Source organism: Acomys minous, assembly GCF_964271855.1.
Source record: "Acomys minous genome assembly, chromosome: 11".
In the NCBI taxonomy this organism is placed as follows: Eukaryota; Metazoa; Chordata; class Mammalia; order Rodentia; family Muridae; genus Acomys; species Acomys minous.
The window spans coordinates 71895913-71912984 of NC_140492.1; the positions used below are offsets into that span (position 1 = coordinate 71895913).

General features: G+C 37.2%; 2 gene segments (V, D, J or C); both read left to right on the forward strand.

Moving 5' to 3' along the window:
* The window catches only part of LOC311609387 (immunoglobulin lambda constant 6-like), a 463931-nt gene that overhangs the window by 295242 nt on the left and 151617 nt on the right, over nucleotides 1–17072 (forward strand).
* Nucleotides 1586–2108, forward strand: LOC311608824 (immunoglobulin lambda variable 2-like). The segment is given in 2 exons: nucleotides 1586–1666; nucleotides 1759–2108.

Consider the following 17072-nt stretch of genomic DNA (forward strand, 5'->3'; position numbering starts at 1 on the left):
TTTTGGAAGTACACACACATTAGTTAATACCACAAAACTTTAATTTAGAATTTCCAATAATACAGACACACACACACACACACACACACACAGACATTATATATATACATAAACAAGTAAAAAGTATTCTATCACCCTAAATTTTCCCTACATAGTCATTCATACAACAGAGCCTGGATCCAGTCATCTATCTACCTTTTTGCTTGAAACTGAATTAATCTTTTCAAAAACATGCACATATATGGTGAAATAATTTCCAAATATCTGAGAATGTGATTTTAAATCTAAGTTATATGTTTTGTGTATATGCACTTGATACTTTCTCATCTGTACAGGGCATCATTATGTAGGTATATTATGATTTCTTTGTTACTATATACACATTTGTGCTATCGGAACCATGAATATTTCTACAATGTATTAATATTTCCATGTGTTAGTGCATGAACGGACTGGAGCAAAATGATAAGCCATTTGAAAAAGTTGTGCTAACTGTAAAGTGAACTGCTTTAAAATGCTTGCTACCTTCAGCAATTCATCAGAGACCCATTGGCTTTCCTACCTTGCCACCTTCTGCTCTTGTCACTCCATTCATCCTGAGGCTCAGGTAATGTGACTTGATGACAATTTGATTTTTCAGACTTATGCCATTATACTAAATACATTCATTCTATTCTATGAAGTGACAAGTATGATAAAGAGACGAAGTTCAACACACTTTCCCACCCTTAACTTACTCATTATGAGCCCATTTGTTTATTTTGTTTCTTTCTTCTTATTCACTCCTATACACTGGCCTCCAGGTTTGGGGTTGGTCTGATGCTTGCATGTATTTTAATGCCAACTGCTGACTTCAAGATCTGGTCCCAGCTAAGTTAAGCACATTCCCATATATACATGTGCTGCTGTAAACTTTGCCCCACCTATTTTAAAGTTTATTGGTTAATAAAAATGATGAAGCTTGGAATTTGGGAGGGAAAAAGGTGGAGTTTGGAGGATGTGAACCAGAGGTCAAGGAGAGATTGGAGCAATGAGAAAATCTGGAACATCAAGAGAAACAAATCGCCCATGGTAGATGATTTAAGAGCAATTGTAATATGGGAAATTCGAGTGGGAAGAAACTATACTAACATGGAGGATTAAGATGGAGTAATTATTGCATAACATTGTGCTATAGGCTAATTAGATAGATCCTGGTCTCTCTGCGAGGTTTTTGGTGTATAATGCTGTTTAATGAGGAACTGATGATTTAACAAAAATAATAATTTAATATTAAATATTAATAGTCATTCAACACCTGCATAGTGCATTGATTCTCAATGTGAGTATAGGAATACTTGGTGGAGCATGATTTTCATTGCTGATACTCTTCCCAGATATTAGACATCTCTAGGAAGGCAATCACACATGAAGAGTGACCTTTGCTCTTATTAACATATGACCAAAAACTTGTGTCAAATCTGTGTGTTGGACCTGACAGTTTATAAGCAGCATGGAAGTGGAGCTCATTTGCATTAACAGACCTCCTCCCAGCCCTTCTTTGGAGTTATAGTAAACTCTATGGCACCACCTTATTTAGGGCTGTGTAATTTTGAAAAGAAAACACCTAGCCTGAGAGCCATGGCCTGGACATCTGATTTGATCGCATTCCTGGCTGTCTGCACAGGTGGGGGCCTTTTGGACGTAACATGGGCAGGGAACTGTATAAATTTCATCTTTTGCTTGCCACAAACCACTCGATTTCTCATTCGTTTTTAGGATTCATTTCCCAGGCTGCTGTAATTCAAGAGTCTTCATTAACCACATCTCTTGGAGAGACAGTCACACTCACCTGTGGATCAACTACTGGGGCTGATATTGGCAAGAACTTTGCATGGTGGATCCAAGAAAAACCTTACCAGGTACACAAGTGCCTGATAGCTCAAACTAACAATCGAGTCCATGACGTTCCTGCCCGGTTCACAGGCTCCCTTCTTGGAGACAAGGCTGCCCTCACCATCACAGGAGTCCAGCCTGAGGATGAAGCCGAGTACTACTGTGCTATGTGGTTCAGCACCTATATCCACAATGGCACATGCAGATGGGGAAGTAGAACACAAACCCCCTGAAACAGCCTCATAACTGTTGTCTTCTTACCATGTGGCTTTATCTCTCTAGGCTCAGAGTGCCTGTTTTATGTTGCTGTAGAGAAAGTCATAAAATCTGTTGTCTGAGGCTACAAAATGTCTTATTTCAGCACATTTTATGGAAATTATGTGATGATAAGATTTAGTTGACAATTTGACACAACATAGAATCATCTTAGAAGAGAGTCTCAGTGTGTAATTTACCTACTTTGTGATGGCACCATGGTTTAGGCAGACTGTCCCAAACTAAGTAACCTTTAAGTCAAGCTAAGCTTAATCAAGCAAGCCAGCAAATGATCATGTATGTGTATTTCTTTCTCTTGCTTTTTGACTGTGTGTATGATGTGACCAGATTCCTAAAGCTCCTTTTACTGTTACTTCCCTGCAATAATGGCCTATAATCTGGACTGTGAATAGAAACATTCTCATTCTTTCCCAAGTTGTTTTATGTACTAGTATTTTATTACTGCAGCAGATTGAAGCTAAGAATGATGTGTTTAGAAAACCACTTAAACTGTCATAGGTGAGACTTCACTGCCAGGAGAATTCCCATGGGTGCTGGGAAAACATGGCTTTTGTAATAGGCCTTTTTATTTTCAGCATCTGCCTAGACTCCACAGCCTTATGTTTAAAGTACAGATTCCTGGGTTTCCATGATAATGACTTTCTATATTACCGTGGATCCTAATTTGCCAAAGGACTTGGTCACATCATCTATTGCACCAAATAAGAGAACCTGGTTGCACATGCTCATACCTATCAGCACCAACAGGAATATTTCTCCAGCATCAGAACTCTGAAGTCTCCTGAACAATGTCCATCTCCATCTTTTGCCAATTTCCATCAGGATCCTATGCCACATGAATTCTAGGGAAACATGTTCTCCCCTGTGTAGTCTGCATATGCCACCAGAAAACGCTCATATAGCCAAACAGCAGATTATGGCAGCTGGTCTTCTGAGCATTGGAAATTTTGTTTATTAAAACAAGAAACATACTTGAATAAGAAAAGAAAAAGACAGCCAGAACTCAACAAATAAACTATTCCACATTTGCAAGTCCCAAGATTGAAACAAAATAACACAAAATCCTAAAGAAAATAGGTCTCCCCCACTAATGATGAAACATATCAAAGTGACATCTAATAAAAATTATCTGAAGATGGTTCTACAAATGAGTAGAAGCCCTCCAGGAGAAACAAGAAACCAGAAACAAAGAGGTGAAGGAATTAAATAAAACAGTTCAAGACATGAAAATGGAATTAGACGATATTAAAACATCACAAATTGAGAAAAATCATGAAATGGACCAATTAAAGAAGGAAGAAGGAATCCAACAGATAAGTATAACCAACAGATTCAAACATATGGAGGAAAGAATCTCAGACACTGAAGATACAATAGAAGAAATTGTTACATCTCTCAAAGAAAATATTAAAACAGAAAAATTGGTGACACAAAGCATCCAAGGACATCATGAGAAGGCATAACCTCAGGATTATAGTAGTAGATGAAAAGGAAGATACAAAGTCCCAAGGACCAGAAAATGTCTTCAAGCAAATCATACAAGAAAATTTCCCCAATCTACAGAAAGAGACCCTTGAACATACAAGAGGCCTATAGAACACCAAATATGCAAGACCAGAAAAGAAAATCCTCCCACCACATAATAACAAAAACAGTAAATCTACAGAATAAAGAAGAAATATTAAAGGCAGCAAGGGGGAAAGGCCAAATAACATATAAAGGCAGATCCATCAGAATTACACCAGACTTCTCAACAGAGACCATGAAAGCCAAAAAGGCCTGGGCTGAGGTCATCCACATGCTATAAGACCACAGATGCCAACATAGATTATTATACCCAGCAAAACTTTCAATTACCATAGATGGAGAAAACAAGATATTCCATGACAAATCCAAATTCAAACAGTATCTAAACACCAACCCAGAACTACAGAAAATAGTAGAAAGAAAACATCATTGCAATGAGGTCAACTACACCCAAGAAAGTGCAGCATACAGATAATGATACATCAGCAAAAACAAAAACAAACACTGCCACACGCAATCACCATTAATGCCAAAATAAAATGATCCAATAACCATTGGTCACTAATATCTCTCAACATAAATGGCCTCAACTTCCCAGTAAAAAGACACAGGCTAACAAAATGTATGCAAAAACAAGATCCACCAATATGTTTCATTCAAGAAACACATCTCAACAACAAAGATAGACATTACCTGAAAGTAAAGGGCTGGAAAAAAATTTCCAAGCAAATGGACTCAGGAAACAAATGAGAGTAGCCATTCTAATACCTGATAAAGTATACTTTCAATTAAAATTGATTATGAAATATTGAGAAGGACACTTTGTTCTAATCAAAGAAAAATTCCACCAAGATAACATTACTATCCTGAATATCTATGGCCCAATATTAGGGCACCTGCATTTGTAAAATAAATACTTTTAAAGTTTAAGTCACTCATCGATCCCAACACAATAATAGTGGGAGACCTCAGTACCCCACTATCACAAATTCACAGATCCTCAAGACAGAGATTAAACAGAGAAATAATCAAGCTAACAGAGGCCATGAATAAAATAGACCTAACAGACACCCACATAACTTCACCAAAACAGAAAAAAATATACCTTCTTCTCTGGCCCACATGGAATCTTCTCCAAAATTGTCTATATAACTGGTCACAAAACAAGTCTCAATAGATACAAAAAAAATCAGCTGATCCACTGCATCTTAACAGAGCATCAACAACAATATAATTAAGAAAAAGCCTACAAACATGTGGAAACTGAACTATGTTCTTCTCAATGACAACTGGGTGAGGGATGAAATAAAAAACTTCCTAGAAATTAATGAAAATTAAGGCATGACATATGCAAACCTTTGGGATATAATGAAAGCAGTGCTAAAATGAAAACTACCTTCATAAAGAAATTGGAGACATGGCATACAAGCAACTTGATAGAACACCTGAAAACTCTAGATAAAAAGAACAGATACACCGAAGTGGACTAGAGAGCTGGAAATAGTCAATCTCGGGACTGAAATCAATAAATTTGAAAGAAAGAAAACAATTCAAAGAATCAACAAAACCAAGAGCTGATTCTTTGGAAAAATCAACAAGATAGACAGAACATTAGCCAAATTGACTAAAAGGTAAAGTGAGAGTACCCAAATTAACAAAATCAGAAGTGAAATGGGAGAAATAACAACAGATACTCATAAAATCTGAGGAATCTTAGGTCTTACTTCAAAAGCCTATAGGCCACAAAATTTGAAAATCTAAAGGGTATGGACAATTTCTTTGATAAATTCCACTTTCTAAAGCTGAATCAAGATCAGGCAAACTAATTAAACAGTCTTATATCCCCTAAGAAAATAGAAGCAGTCATCAAAAGTCTCCTAACCAAAAATAGCCCTGGGCCAGATGGATTCAGCTCAGAATTCTACCAGACCTTTAAAAGAAGAACTAATACCAACTCTTCTCAAACTATTCCACAAAATAAAAACAAAAGAAACACTACCAAACTCAGTCTATGAAGCCACAATCACCTTAATACCTAAGCCACACAAAGACCCAACAAATAAAGAGAATTTTAGATGAATCTCCCTTGTGAACATAGATGCAAAAACATTCAATAATATTCTGGCAAACCGAATCCAAGATCAAATTAAAAATCTCATTCATCATGACCAAGTAGGATTCATGCCAGGCATACAGAGGTAGTCCAATATAAGGAAATCCATCAATGTAATCAACCATACAAACAAAATGAAGAAAAAAAACATGATCATCTCTTTAGATGCAGAAAAAGCATTCGATAAAATCCAATACCCTTTCATGTTAAAAGTCTTAGAGAGATTGGAGATACAAGGCACATACATAAACTTATTAAGGCAATATACAGCAAGCCTACAGCCATCATCAAGCTAAATGAGGAGAAATTTAAGTAAATCCCACTGAAATCAGGGACACAACAAGGCTGTCTACTCTCTCCATTGTTCTTCAATATAGTACTGAAGTCCTAGCTAGAGCAATAAGATAGCTAAAAGAGATCAAGGGTATATATATAGGAAAGGAAGAAGTTAAAATTTCACTATTTGCAAATGATGTGATAATATACATCAGTGACCCTCCTGTACACAGATGACAAAAGGGCAGAGAAAGAAATTAGGGACACAACTCCCTTCACAATAGCCTCAAACAATATAAAATATCTGGGTATAAATCTAACAAAGCAAGTAAAAGATCTATATGAAAAAAATTTCAAGTCCTTGCATAAGGAAATGGAAGAAGCTATCAGAAAATGGAATGCTTTCCATTGCTCATAGATTAGGAGAAACAACATAGTAAAAAAGGCCATCCTACCAAAAGCAATCATCGATTTAATGCAATCCCTATCAAAATACCAACACAATATTTTACAGAACTGGAAATAACAATTCTTATATTGTTTGAAGCTATTGTTAAGGGAGTGGATTCCCTAATTTCTTTCTCCTCCCTTTTGTCATCTGTATACAGGAGGGCTACTGACTTTTTCATGTTAATTTTATATCTTGCCACTTTGCTGAAGTTGTTTGTCAACTGTAGAAGTTCTTTGATAGAATTTTGAAGGTCACTGATGTATGGGAAAAACAAAAATCCCAGAATGGGTAAAACAATCCTATACAATAAAAGATGCTCTGGAGGAAGATACCTGATCTCAAGCTGTACTATAGAGCAACAGTAATTACAACAGCATGGTACTGGCACAGCAATAGGTTGCTTAATCTACTCAATGTAAAAAGAATAGCATTTCAACAAATGGTGCTGGTCTAAGAATGTCTACTTGTTTAAAAAATGCAAATAGATCCATATTTATCACCCTGTATGAAACTAAAGTCCAAGTGGATTAAAAGCCTTAACATAAAACCAGACACACTAAACCTGTTAGAAGAAAAAGTGGGTAAGACCCTAGAACTCATTGGCACAGGAGATAACTTCCTGAACAGAACACCAACAGCACAGGCACTAAGATCAACAATCAATAAATGGGACCTCATGAGGCTGAGAAGCTTCTGCAAAGCAGAAGACACTGTCAACAGAACAAAGAGACAGCTCACAGATTGGGAAAAGATCTTTACCAACCCTACATTTGACAATGGGATAATACCTAAAATATATAAAGCACTCAAGAAATTAAACACCACCAAACCAAATAGTGCAATTTGAAAATAGGGTACAGGACTAAACAGAGAATTCTAAATAGAGGAATATCAAATTGCTGAGAAACACTTAAAGATATTCTCAACAATTTTAAAATGTTTTTATTACTTTAAAGATTCATTGACAATGAGACAGTTAACTCCAAGCAACACCCAGCCTACCTCAAAGAAGATAATAAGCCCCAAAGAACCTCCTTTTGGAGATGGCTTCAAATGTGGCTAACTAGCCACTGGGGGAAAGGTCCTCATTTCTACCACAGACAGAATTCGACCTAAAAAAGGGGCAAGCTTGGATACAGGCAGAGTCAATGGCCAAACTCTGCCAAGACAGGGTAAGCAAGTCCTCAATAGTTCCTGCCTCAAAAATATGTCTGTCAGAGATATTGGGCCAGAAGGCTAAAGAAGATGCTCCAACATTTTAGAGAGTTTTGGGTGACTACTCAGGTAGAAAATGTCTCTGTCATCTTTTCATTTGGAAAGCTACCAACCTGCACTCCCAGCAGACTCAGATAATCAAGTTTATTCCTTCTCAAGTTGCTGAGGGAGTTGAAGATCAGGTAGCTTAGTTTTACAATTGTTTAGGGGTTAAGATGTTTTTAGGTCTAGATAGATGTTCTAAGTTGATAGTGACAATATGTGATGGAGATTGATTTACATTCAGAAATTTAGTTGTACCAAGATAAGAAAGATGTCTTCTTCAAGGCTGTCAAATATAAGTAGCCAAAACCCTAATAATGTAACATTTATATAATTCCTGATTAAGTCACAGTTCTTCATGCCATAAGTAATCTATTGTATATATGTGTAATAATATAAATATGTATGTACAAAAATAAAATAATTAAAAAAGAAATGCTCATCATCCCTTGTCATCAGAGAAATGCAAATCAAAATGAACTTGAGATTCCATCTTACCTGAGTGGTGAAGATCAATAAATCGAATGACAGCACATGTTGGTGAGGATGTGGTGAAAGGGGAACACTCCTCCACTGCTTGTGGGAGTACAAACTTGTTCAACTACTCTGGAAAGGAATATTGTGCCTTCTCAGAAAATTGGTAATAGCTCTACCCCAAGACCCAGCTATACCACTCCTGAGCATATATCCAAATTATGCCCCACCATACAACAAAGACATTTGTGTAACTATGTTCACAGCAGCCTTATTCATAAAGCCAGAACCTGGAAACAACTGAGATGTCCCTCTACTGAAGAATGGGTAAAGAAACTGTGGTACATCTCCACAATGGAATACTATTCAGCTATTAAAAACAAGGAAATCTTGAATTTTTTTCAGGCAAATGGATGGAATTAGAAATGAGCATTCTAAGTGAGATAACCCAGACCCAAAAAGACATGCATGGTATATACTCACTTATATGTGGATTTTAAACCAACATAGATGTCCTTGGAGAGACTCCACCCAGCAAGAGATAGGGACAGTTACAGAGATTTGAAGCTGGACACTGGACAGAGTGCCAAGAATGTAGAGTGGCCCTGCCAGGCCATAGAGAAAGAAGTCATATGTACTAGATGGGACACTAGATAAACTAAGGTCAGATATTGGGGGAGGAGGGCTCCCTTTTCCAAGGACTAGGGGAGAAAGGGAAAGAGTATGAGAGAGGGGGTGGAATCGGGAGTTGATGAGGGAGGGGTGGCATTGGGAGGAGATGAGAGAGTGGGGTACAATTGGGATGTAAAGAATTCAAACTGCAGAACAAGCAGGTAACTTATATTCCTAATCACATTACATTGGACTTATTATTAAAGGCCACTCTTAGTATGGCATGAAGGAAGATGTGCAGATGCTTTACTTCAGCTCATAAAATGAGCAGAAAACTAGCTTTAATTGTTCTGTGCATCCCACACACTTCATACAATTATAATGTTAGAATTGTATAATGCTTGTGAGACATTGTGTTTGTAGAACAAAAGAACCAGACACTGAAGCTGGATCAGACCTGACAGGATTCATTCCTCTCACCATGATGGATGCTGATATCCTGCATCCTCCTAGCTCCAACTCCAGATGACTCTGTTGCTCTTAGCCATCATATTTTAACAGCTTCCCAGACAACATTGTAAAAATCTTCTGATCAGTTTGGACCACCATTTCAATCTTCTATTAATCCTGGACTCGCTTAACATTTAGAAACTGGATGACAAATGCAATCCCTAGCTGGATTACCATTTTCTCCTAATTTCTGGGCCCTTCCAAAGGATTATTCATCCAAACTCAGCCTGAATAAATTTTAAGAGAATGATGTCCTAGTCCCTCTGGAGGGAGGTCATGTAGGCATCTGTTTGCTCTCTTGGTCTACAAATGTTTATTCTACTTAGGAGGTGGTCATAAGTCATTATTGGTCTTAAAAAGAGAAAACTAGGTGGAACTCAGGGACCTCTCTTTTCCTTTATCTTTCATCCATAGGTAAGGAGATAGGAGCTGAAAAGAAAGGGAGACACAGGAACATAGAGGGAGAACAGAACAAAAGCTGGATGATTGAATGTACTCCTAAACTCAACGCCTTAATTGTTACTCATAATGAAGGTTATGTCTAAGTCGTTGCTATATAATTTAGTATGTTGATACAAAGCATGAACATGTGAAATACTTGTCAGATTCTAGCACAAGAATATATATTCTAAGTCTAACAGATATATATGACTCTATTGATATATGAAGTAAATAGTTAAATAAGATCTTCAAAAGCCTCAGAGCCACACAGAATATGGCATTTAAAGATGTTTTTATAATCCTAAAGTGTCTTTTACAACAAGACAAGTTAACTCCTGACAACACCCAGACAATCTCAAAGAAGATGACGAGCATCAAAGAGCTCCTTATGGAGATGGCTTTAAATGTGACAAACAAGCCACTGGGGAAACGTCCTTGTGCCTGCTGCAGACAGAATTCTGCCTAAAAATGGGCAGTTTAGATGCAGGCAGAGTTGATGGCTGCACTCTACCAAGACAGAATAAGAAACTCCTCAATAATCCCTATCCTGTCAATAACTCAGGCAGAGATCTTAGACAGGAGACAAAAGATGAGGCTCCAACGTTATAGAGAGTGTTGGATGACTGTTCAGGCAGTAAACTGTCTCAGTCAATTTGTTCATTTTGGAAGCTGCTAACCTGCACTCAGGAATTTAAGTTTTATTCATTTTCAAGTCTCTGAGGGGTATTGAAGTCCAGATAGCTTGGTTTTACAATCAAGTTTAGTTGGTTAGGGCATAAGATCTTTTTAGATCAATATAAAGGAGTTATTAGTGTTGATATAGGATAGATATTGATTCCATTCAGAAATTTAGACCCAGTAAGACAGGAAAGACATTTATTTCAAATTTGACAAGTAAAATAGCCAAACCAGTATGAATGTAACATTTATAGAACTCACGATTGTCACATGGTTCTCCCTGATGTACATAGTTTGTTTTATATATGTGTAATGAAATAAACATATTTGAAAAAATAATTGACCTGTAAGCAAGCATGTGGGTCACTTTTTAAATTAGTGATTTGTAAGGGAGGGCCCAGCCCCTAGTGGGTTATGCACCTGAGCAGGGGATCCTGGAGTGTGTAAAAACTCAGACTGAGCAAGCCAGGAGGAGGAAGCTAGTAAGCATTCTGCCATGGCTTCTGTTCTCATTCTTGGCTCCAGTCTCCTACCCTGCTTAAAATTTTTCCTTATGTCCTGTGATGATGATCTATTATGTGGAACTGAAAGCTGAAATAATCTTGGTCTTTCTCATGTTAAAATAAATAAATAAATAAATAAATAAATAAATAAATAAATAAATCCATTTGTTAGCCTTTGTATTTTAAATGAATAAATGAGAACATTGATATTGAAAAATATCAATTAACAGAGTTTGTTAATTCTTTCTATTTTGTTGTTATGGTGTGTGTTTTTCCTCCATCGTTTGATTTACTGGACAGAGATTATTACTTGTGTTCTTGGGTGTGATTAACCTCTGATTGATGTTTTCTCACCAGTGCCTTTGGTTGAGCTATATTGATAGATAGAAACTGCATAAATCTGTCACAATTTTTAAAATTGTTATGGGATGACTAATTTTCTCCAACCATTGCTATTGAACATTTTTGCTGGGTTTAATAGTCTGGATGGCATCTGTGGTCTCTTATAGATTGGATAATATGTGTTCTCAACTTTCCATTATGAAGTTATGTGTTCTAATGATTCTACCTTTATACGTTATTTGGTCATTTTTACTGACAGCTTTTCATATTTTTCTTTGCACTATACATTTAGTGTTTTGATTATAATGTGCAGTGAGGAATTACTTTTCTGGTCTAGTATAGTTGGTATTCTGTATGCTTCCTTCACCTTGATAGGCACCTCCTTCTTCAGGTTAGGAAAATTTTCTTTGATGATTTTTCTGAAAAACAATTTTGTGCCTTTGACCTGGGTTTCTTCTCCTTCCTTTTTTATTATTTCATAGGGCCTCATAATCCATGGTTGTTTTGTGCTTGATTATAGAATTTCCATTTTCTTTGACTCACATATCCATTTCTTCTCTTATCTTCAATGCATGACATAATTTCTTCAACTTCTTGTACTCTGATGGCAAGGGTTATCTCTGAGCTTTTTCTTCAACTTCCTGTATTATAAATATGTTGTAGTACTTGTCTTGAGTTTCAGCTATGTTGCATTTTTCAGGGTCCATTTAGTAGGGTTTCTATGTGCTGGTGGAGACAATTGTCTTGGCTGTTATTTCATTATGTCTTTATATTGTTGTCTTACACATCTGAGTTTGGTATAATTGTAATTCTAGATGGTGAGTCTTGATAGCTAGTGTTTTGTTTGATGCACAGGTGTTTTATTACTTGGTTGCTGCTGATCTCTCTAGATTTTAGGAGAATATGGTGTCGGTTACCCAGTAGAGAGTGTTTCTGAGTCCCTGCCAGATATAGCCACTGGAGAATTGAGTTGAATGTGCTTTTAGGTATTAAAGAATGACGTAAAAGAATGAGTATGACCTAGCAGGAAGAGATGGGCTAAGAGAGTCCACAGGAAAGAGGAAGCTGGATTTACAGAGAGAATCTTTGGATTCACCAATGTGTTGAGTTAAAGAGGGAGCTGGGAATATTTAGGTGGTTTGTTACTACATTGGGATGGAACTTTGGAACTGTAATAGAACACAGGAAGAAAAGGAGATTACTCACCTGAATCCCAATCAGTATGACCAGACAGTTTCCATGATTGAGTGCCTCAAAGTGCCTGTGCATCTAATCATCTGGGAATGATTGTGGTTCTAGGTGTTGACATTTTGACTTTTATTTGTTGGTTTTGTGTTCCATTCCTTATTTTCTGTTGGCACCATGGGAGTGCATCCTCGTGTTGGTAGATGAGGAAAAGGGGCTAATACAGACTTCCGGAAAGAGCTGAAGTGATTCTCGTCTTAAATACAGTTGAGGTCTGCAGGGAACTAGAGTTGTAGTAGGAAGAGGCAATCCTGTGTGTGGGTTGAGGTTAGGCAAAGAATTATCTGGAGAGACAGGGATGAAAGGGATAGTAAAACCATGATTCTGATCAAAGACTTGAAGTCTCCTGTAAATAAAGTTGAAATAGCAATAGTGGAAACTTTAAGCATGCTAAGAATGGGAAGACCATAATGAAGTAAAAGAGGGACAGTGTAATCCACCTACTCAATTCCCTGACAGGACAGGTACGTGTATAAAGTGTGTCTCTGTATTAAGGGATGACTATATGGTACAGGAATGGGCTAAAAGGAGGGACTGAAAGAAATGAATATGGATATACTCCAAGATTTTGTAGAGTGCCCCAGTAATGGAGATAGAGTGGGTGGGACATTTCTGAAATGCTGCTCCAAGGGTTGGGATAAGACTTGGGAAGAAAAGACTGACAGTGTAAATTACTTAATTGAGTCTCAGCCTGGTATGTACACTGCTGGTTACAGATGAAAGTTTACCAAGGTATCTAAGGCTTACAGAAATCCATGATAGAATAGAGCATGGTTGTATTCTCCTTGATATTTAGCAGAGTGCCCCAGTAGTAGTAGATACAGGGAGGAAAGGCAAGCCTTGCAAGAAGCCTGCTACAAGGATGGAAAAAAACTGAAAGTATTGAAATGAAGGACAGGAAAGAGCATTCACTAAAAGAAGTGAAATCTGTCTGCCAAATAGCTAGGGTTTGGACTGGAAATTTTAATTAAAGACAGTAAAGACAGTGAAAATCATCTATCTGATTCCAAGCCATGTATCAGTACTTTGTCTTATAGTACTTATGATTTTGTATTTCTTATCATAGGGCTCTGCTGTACTAATTTGTCTCTTCAGCAAGAAACATTCATTCCCACATGTACATTAGTTTTTTATCTTTGTAATAATTTTCTAGACTATTTATACTGTGGAAAGTTTTGGTTTCTGCTTCAATTTTGGCAAATAATTTGGCTGGATATATTAGTCTATGCTGTCCTTCATAATTTTGTAGTAAGATCTTGTAGAAGATCCTTGCTCCATGATTTTCTGGCTTTCAAAGTTTCTACTGAGGAATCAGCTGTTATCATTATGAGTTTTTCTTCATGTGTGCCTTTCACTTTTCTTTTCAAACTCCTAATGTATTTTTGAAAGAACATACCCTCTTGGTCTTTGACATTGTTTAGATTTTTGTGATTAAGTCTATCCATGTGGCCTCTTTCCTTACTTAGACATGTAATATAGACAGAGTAGCAGCTACAGAAGATTTGATGTGTGGGTGGGTTAGACCTAAAGGTAGCAAATGTCATGTTTAAAATGAAGTCAAGTGTGCATATGTGACTGGGATGTGTACATAATGTGTCTTCTGGTCGTACCCTGTAAATATGGAAGTTGGATGTGGGATGGGAAAGCTGTATATTTTGGAAGATGGGAAACATGTGTCCCTGAAGTAACTTAGAGATAGTTTGCAACACAGAGATGTTTGTATGTTCATACTTAACAGGAACCTTGACTATGAGACCAAGGTTAAATGTAGAGGGTTTGGGAGGGGAGGTCATGCAGATTCACTGTGTAGACCTTATAAAATAATGTGGACTATCTGTCTGGGTAGAGAGTAGGATACACCAAAAAGGAAACTGTGGGGTTTTGCTATGGAGTTTAGGCCATGGTATGATACTACAGATTGAGGAACAGGCAGGCTTGGGCAGAATACACCTGAGTATTGGATGTGGTAGAAATGTATAGCAGGCTGGAGAGGATATAAAGATGGGGCTATCGGGCAGTCTCCCCAGGCTCAAACCTGGAGAACAAAGGATGTGCTAGATCTGGCTGGATAGGGGACTCAGATATGATATATGTCTTTTCTTCTGTATGTTTATTTCTTTTTTAATTCTATTTAATATCTTCAGTTATTTTACTTAGTCCACTAACTCTTTGTACTTTGTGTTCTTCACTCTGGCAATTATTTATTTTCTCTCTCAGATTGTTTAATCTATTTATTTTTCCACATTGAAATTATTGTCATATATGCTTTCTATTTGGCAATGCTTCCTCAATGACAATCACTTTCTCAGGGACCATTACTATAGTCACATTGTAATTTTGTAGGACACATGCTGTATTGATTATCCATTTTATTTGTATTTTTTACCTAGATATCCTAAGTCAGATCATTGGTGCTGGTTCTGTTTATCGATATCATGTGCCATTTTACTGGGTTTTATTTCTTTTGAAGGGGGATATTGTGAGCTCAGGTCCAGTCTTAGACACACTCAATGTCAAAGCAAGACTAGACTATCTAAAGTGGTTCTGTGATTGCTTTAGCTTCCGGAGTTTTTGTTTGGTTTGGTTTTCTATAGGAAGTTAAATATTGTTCTTCAGTTGTGTTGAAATTTAATGGGAATTCCTTTGAATTTGTAGATTGCTTTTGGTAAAATGGACATTTTTGCAACGTTAATCCTGCTGATCCATGAGCATGGGATACCTCTCCATCTTGTGATATCTCCTCCAATTATTTTTATTCAAAGCCTTGAAGTTCTTGTCATACAGGACATTCACTTCCTTGCTTAGAAATACACCAAGATATTTGACATTATTTGTGGCTATATTGAAGGGTTCTGTTTCTCTAATTTTTTCTGAGTACATTGATATTTTGTATAAAAGAGGGGTTACCATTTTTTCTTAGATATTTGCACCAATTTGCCATTGCTACATATAAATCTGATAAAAATAAAATGTCAGGAACAATAGAAATTATAAAATTCAAAAATATAGCATTTACTGTAACTGTGTCCTGTGTAAAGAAAATAAATTCATCTTTGAGACTTAATTATAAAGAACCAATAAAATAAAGCTTAACTTTGGATAAAGGAACTAAGAAAAATGCTTTTAAACACCTTTTGATTCCTCCATCAATTTTCTTTTCAATTTTATCTCCTGACAGTTGTGTGTAAAATTAACTCTGTGAAAATTTGCTGACTCCCCCAATAGGTGAGGTGGCCAGTATCTCTCAGAAATCTGTCATGCACCCCACAGGCAACACTCAGTAGAAAATGTGGATTTGGGGCAAGAAATATCCTTTGAAGTTCAAAACATCAAAGACAAATACACGATATTGCCTCGTGATTTTCCCTTGCACAAAGTATGGTATGCCATAATGAGCTCAGCACATTCATATTAGTTGAGTAATACTTCAGATATTTTGGTACTCTTTTGGATGTCCCAAGCTCAGGTACTACAAACAGTTCCCATTTAAGGATGCCAGAATGGAAAAGCACTGTGAAGATTTCCTAGGACAACAGAAATAAAGATTTTTCTTGACAGAGGTCCTTGTTCCACCATTAGGATGTCAGATGGACAGCAAAGTGCCTTTTAAGTCTTGAAGGTAAATTTTACTGTTTGGCCACAAGGAGGAGTCATATTAAAAACATATGACAAAGTTTTCTGTGGTACCACTGCACCTTTATGAGACACCAGTGTGGGACGTGGGCATATTTGCATGGGAGGTTAGGACCAGGCCAGACTGAAGCTAACTGGATAAAAGACTTGGGCTCCCAGCATCAGTGAGTATCTAAGGGAGATCACCAATCATCTCCACCATGGCATGGACTCCTTTCCTTATCATCCTTGCTCTCTTCAAAGGTCAGCTATGGGCAACTGTCAGGATTTCCAGATTGACCACTATTTCTCAGCCACAACCTCTCTCACCCATCCTCCCCACCCACATTTATTCACTTTCTTGCTTATCAGGTATTTAACTTATACCTGTGTTTCCAGGGTCTCTTTCTCAGCCCGTGTTGACTCAGCCACCATCTGCATCTTCTTCTCTGGGAAAATTAGTCACACTTACCTGCTCCCTGAACAGTGGCTACATGAAGAATAATGTGGACTGGTACCAGCAAAGCTTCAAAAAGACTGTCCAGTTTTTAATGCGAGTGGGCCAGAATGGTAATGTAATATCCAAGGGAGGCAGTATTCCTGATAGATTCTCAGGCTCTGGCTCTGGGCTCCTTAGGTACCTGAACATCCAGAATGTCCAGGATGAGGATGAAAATGTCTACTACTGTGGGTCAGATCATGGCAGTGGAAGCAACTATGTGTAATCCACAGTGACACAGAGGATAAGGAAGTGAGACAAAAACTTGACTAATTTGCTCAGTGCTCACTGCTGTTTCTGATTCTGGACTAAGAGTCTTCAGAGCTTCTGGATGTTGCATATTTTCTATTTTACAGACTATATTGTAAATTAAATTTACGT